We start from the raw sequence: 5,540 nt of genomic DNA on the forward strand, positions 1-5,540 counted from the left end.
GAACTTATTATTTGCGTAAGGCTTAATGATAGGTCAAACAACCAAAGCTAAAGAGGAAGGAGAGTATAAGCAGATTAAAAGCTCATGAGTAGCAAAATTAAATGAATGAATGAATGAATGAACAAATAAATAAGGATCAACATAAAGGTCTGAATATTCACATTAGGGCCACCTGAAGAAGTGACTAACTTAACTAGAAAGAAGAAAAGTTGAAGCTAGAGACTAGTTAATTTGAATAGTGATCTTAAAAGTGAAATTGTAGCTTTGCGCAGTGGCAGTATTGTAGCCAATGAGGTTTATCCGAGGCGCGATTATTGCTAATTAAAAAGTGAAATTGTTTCACTATTAAGGTAAGAAACTGGAAAGAATATTTAGGAAAGTATTTGAGACTATGAAAACATATGCTGATCATAGAGCAGACATTCCAGAAGGAAAAGAATGGGTTTAGGTTGCAGATAAGGCAAAGTAATACAGAATATTTTGGCAGAATGGTACGGTTTTCACTGTGGGGTGAGAGCAAGATGGATTTACCCCTTGGGTGCTGACCAATCGCAGACTTGAGCATTGGGTGAGGGCCTCTGCCAGCTTCCATTGTGAACTGGAACATTGTATGCGATGTTTTTCTGTATTCACAAAGAATATCCCACAATTCACTGAAAAAAAAGTTTCCTCCGGGATGAATCAGCCCGGTTGAATGGAAAGTGGCATCTTCTATTACTCACCAATTTCCTGCAGAGTCTATACACAGAAAACTGGGGAGCACACATGATGCTAAGAGAGAGCATGGCAGCATGATGTGTGGTTCTGGCTCCAGAGACAGCCTTTGAGACTCTAATATTTGGGTGCAGTTGACCTCCCTGACTCACTCCCATCCCCTCACACATACATTTGGCTTGGTCATCCTGGTTGTAACTTTTCAGACCTTCCTCTCATCGACTCCCAAAGGCTTGAAAGCAAACCCCAATGCTCTGGGCTCTACCACCCTTTGCTTAACCCCACCAAATGTTGACAACCTGTCTAGATCCTTATTCCCTTTGGTTTCTGTTTGGTGACTGATAGGCTAATCCATCAAAACAATTTATGCAGAGGCATAAATGACTGAAGGTAGCACTGTGCATTATAATGTCCTTGCAACCAATCCTTAACTCAGGTTATCACAGCTTTAGTCTAAAAGACTGATTAATGGTATGATCTTCAAGCACTGTATGAGAGAGAGTTGGAGAGTCTTTCCCATGAAGGAAAGATTTTTAAAGTTCCCAAATTAATTCTTTCATTTATCCTGCATCTGAGAGCCTATTATATCCCAGCCATTACTCAAGGTGCTAGACATAAGAAATGACTAGGCCAGTGCTTCACACCTCAGACAATTTATAGTCTGGAGAAAAAAACAGACGTGTAAACAAAAAATTAGGATAATAGATGCTACCACAGAAATCTGTAAATGCACAAAAGAGACATAAAGTGTCTAATCCTCACTCTCTTATTTTCTTCTGGAAACTTGTCCTATTAACAATCCCTTCTCTTACATTTCTTTCTATTCATCCTATAACTCAAGTCTCTTTTGCCAAAAATAAAATAAAATAAGATAAAATTAAAATAAAACAAAACAAAACAATACCATTCTATTAACTCCAGACATCTTTCCATTTCTCTATTTCTCTTCTAGCTTTCTTAATGAAAATGTTCTTCACTTTGGTTGTACATTGAAATCACCTGGGGAGCTTTAAGAACTATTGATGTCTGGTCCCCAGCCTCTAGAGATTCTGATTTTATTGATCTAGGAAGTGGGCGTGGTGATTTTAAAGCCCACCTACCCACCCCAACTCCAGTGTAATGCACAGCCAAGGATGAGACCTGCTGCTCTAAAGGATGGTAAAGACCAAACAATCCAACATATGTACGGTGCAGCTCATGTTAATCACTCAACAAATGACAACTGGTGTCATTGTATTGATCAATAAACATCACTGCGCTTTCTGTTCACGCATGTCACAGTCTAGTTGGAAAATGGGCAGAAAGGTGGGCCTCACTGTGGTTGAACTGACTCAGTGATTACTGACTGTATCAGATTTGTTTCTTGTTCAGCGTGGTGATAACCAAAAGGCAAGACTCTTGGCACTCAGTTTCCCTGTCTATAAAATGGGAAAAATCACTTTGTCTGAAATCGTTGGGTCGTAAGAGGATTAATTAGCTCATCTCTGTAAGCTGCTCTGTAGACAGAAAAATCATCGACAGGAGATAAGGATTATGGTTCCTGGAAGCATCCATAATTTGTGGAGACATTTATAGCCAGTCTGGTCAGTGGAGTCTGCAGTTTGGAGCCTCACCCTTGCTTCTCAGCCTTAGAGCACAGATTGTAGCTAAACCCATCAGCCTCCATTAAGCCCCTGGCAAAAAAAGCTGTGAACTAGTTACTGTCGAAATGGTCTGTGCCCTTTGCCATTGATGCTCTGGGGTGCACATTCAATCCTATATGCTCCTAAAACTCCAGTGTTTACTCCTTCTCATGGGGAAATGAGTGAGGGAAGTGGGAACAAGTGTAAATGGGAGCTCCCTCTCCAAAACTTATTAATTGGATGATGCTTCTTAACAAGTAAGAGGGACCTTTACCTATTTTCCTAGAGGACCTCCTAGTGGCTATGTCCATAACCCATTTCAGTAATATTTAACATCTCCTCACCTTCCCATTGTGCTCAAAGGTCTTCATAAGGACACTGAAATAAAAAAGATGCTTCCTGGCATCTGTGCAGAGTGAAGCAAGAGATTATTACAAATGAGAAAATAGAGCAGGGGTCTGCTTCCTTTCTTTTGGCAAAAAACCTGCTATAGAAACTAATGTAGATGAGGGGGCACTGAGCCATATATAAGTGAGTAATTACCTACTGTTACAGGCCTTATTATCTCTCCAAATGTTTGCTAAAATTCTGTTGGGCAACCATCTGGACCCAGAGATTTACCCGTGGATAGAGAGTGGATTGTTGTTTTAACTTGAGATGGGAAAATTTCTTTCTCTAATTCTTTTCTGTCATTTTCTGTTAAATAATTTATCTGAATGTCTCTTAGATAGCTCTCTGTGAGTCCTCAGAGTAAGTGGAGTCTGTGTGATACACTCATATAACATATTCTTTGAAAGTTTTGTGGGTTTTTTTTCTCTTTTCCCCACCAGAGCATCCAAGGACAGTTTGCCATCTGTTGTAAGAATTTCATTAATGCACCTATTTTTTCTTCCTTTTTGCAAGAGTGGTCAGTCCAAATAATTTGTAGCCCTCTCCTGTTTCGGGCAAAATCCGCTGCCCAGAAGCTCACCCCGCCATAGCTGAGTCCCCGCTCTCTCATTATGGCTTTCTCTCGGGTGGCTTTGTTAGCTCAGAACAACAAAGCCTGTATCCCAAAGCCTGGCTGGGTATCAATAATTTAACAACATGTCATAGACAACAGTGAACCATGCTGCTAGGGTTGAAATATTCCTAGGGCTCACCATTTATTATGCTCCTCTTTCTCAGTGTGCTGTGAATGGAGTACAGGTGGACCCAGCATTTTCCCAACTCAGAAACTTACAAGATAACACAATGGCACAGGGGAGGTGTTATTTGCATTACAAAAGGATTCCATGCTTTACCAGAGGGTTCACTTTAGCTTTTCTTTAAATTAAGAGCTCTTCTGCAGCATTTTAAAAGTTTACAAGCTTAATTAGTTTGGGTCTTTCAGGAAAACATTCCCAAAGAAACACCTTATTCAGACAAGATGATCCTCCTTCAGACTTGATTGGTTAAAAGTCTGTGCACAAAATGTTGGGAACATAACAGCCCCATGGCAGCATTTTTCTTCCAATTTTCTCCTGACCCAGGTTCCATCTCAGTCTGGTACATACGAGCACAGCTCCAAGTCTGCTGTGCCTGATCTGAACAGGCTCACCCCACATCCTCACTGTCCTCTCTTAGCCACAAGACCCAACTCCTCCCACAGTGCCCAGAAAAAGTGCCCAGACACCAAAAGCACCAGAAGGCAATGTGGAATGTTCTGTGTTCTAGTGATGATCTTTAGGAGATGATGGAAGGTTTTCCAGTGCATACCCCATAACACACAAACACAGAGACATGCAGGACAGAGATATATCTTCCCTAAAGTCCTTCTCCAGACATCCCAGGCCCTCTCCTACCTGCGCTCCCCAACACAGTGCCAAGGCTCTGTTCTCTGGTCTCCATCCTTTTGGAGTCTGTCTCTATTGCTCCACCTAAATCATACAGATAATTCTGTCCTGTTCAATCTAGATTCTACCTCCTTCCTATCACCCATCCCTGCGTTCAACTAAGAAAGAGCTCTCCAGTCACCAATTCCTCCTCCTACCTTCTGCCTTTTTTCCTTTATATAATAAGAGGAGTTGTGATTTCAGTTAAACTGTCCCGCCTTTACTAGGGAACTATGCTCCCTCTGAGACTGGCATGCTCTGAAATATCAAATAGAACAGGCCCAAGTTTGGAGCATGACGCTCAGTCATTCTACATCAATGTTCAGAGCACTTCAAAGAGAGGACAATTATCATGTACCCTGACGGTCAGAGAATCATTGCAGAAGGATTATTTCTTATATAGCTCTGAGTTGTTCATGCCACTGAGTCTTAGGTAAAGTCAGAGGGATTAGGAGCTTCAGCTCTCCTCTCAGATAGACTGGAGTTGGCTGCCTGACCACAGGGTTTCCACCAATAAAGGGTTGTGACTCTACACAGGAGTTGTACTAAGAGGGGTCTAAGAACTACCTGAGGAACGTGAGGGGTCAGGGGTCAGGGCAGGAAGAAGAAAGGGCCCCCCTTTCTCTTGGTCCCTGCTTTTATTCGTGGGATATATCTTGAACTCTCCTCTCTTGTCACTACCACTGCTGTCTGAACCGAGGGTGCTATCAGTAAGAACAGCTCCCTTGCTTTCCTTCCTATCTTTCACCCTCTCTAAGCCCCCTGGGTGCCATGACCACAGACATCCTCCTAAAACACTACTTCCATCCTATCATTCCTCCTGCTTAAAAAGCTACATTGCTCTTTATCATCCTGCGTTGGTTGTAAGAGATATGACCACATAATTTGTTGGGCAAACCAAGACATATTTGAGAGTGAAAAAAGCACTTTTGATGGTTATGTTGGGACCAAAGGTGTAAGGAAAGATTGCCTTAGGTAAACAGGGGCATATGGTCACCTTAGATACAAACTCCCTACTTTGCTTTCTGTGTGCATGTGGCCATTATCCCACGCTACTTAAAATCAATCTAATCATATTGTAAAGGCCAGAACACTACCGCTACTACTAAAAATTATAACCGCAATGGCGATCATAATACTAGCAACCACTCATGGATTTCCTTCATAGCAAGCACTATGTCTCACTTACATTCATTTTTTTCACTCTCCACAAAATGTCTACAAGAGAGGCACATTATTATTGCCATCTTAGAAATCAGTAAGCTAATTAATAGAGAGAGAGTCAAATACTGTGGCCATGATCACACAGCTCATAAGTAGCAGAATTAAAATTTAAGCCCAGGACTGTGCG

The 5,540-nt window shown here is 41.6% G+C and overlaps 1 non-coding gene across 1 annotated transcript; it reads left to right on the forward strand.

The window, feature by feature from the left end:
• Positions 1 to 260: 260 nt before the first annotated feature.
• LOC112323066 (U4 spliceosomal RNA) lies at positions 261 to 402 on the forward strand. The gene has a single exon (XR_002976697.2). It is a non-coding gene; the product is annotated as a U4 spliceosomal RNA (small nuclear RNA).
• The last annotated feature ends 5,138 nt before the right edge of the window (positions 403 to 5,540 follow it).

This window comes from Desmodus rotundus, chromosome 10 (genome assembly GCF_022682495.2).
Source record: "Desmodus rotundus isolate HL8 chromosome 10, HLdesRot8A.1, whole genome shotgun sequence".
NCBI lineage: Eukaryota > Metazoa > Chordata > Mammalia > Chiroptera > Phyllostomidae > Desmodus > Desmodus rotundus.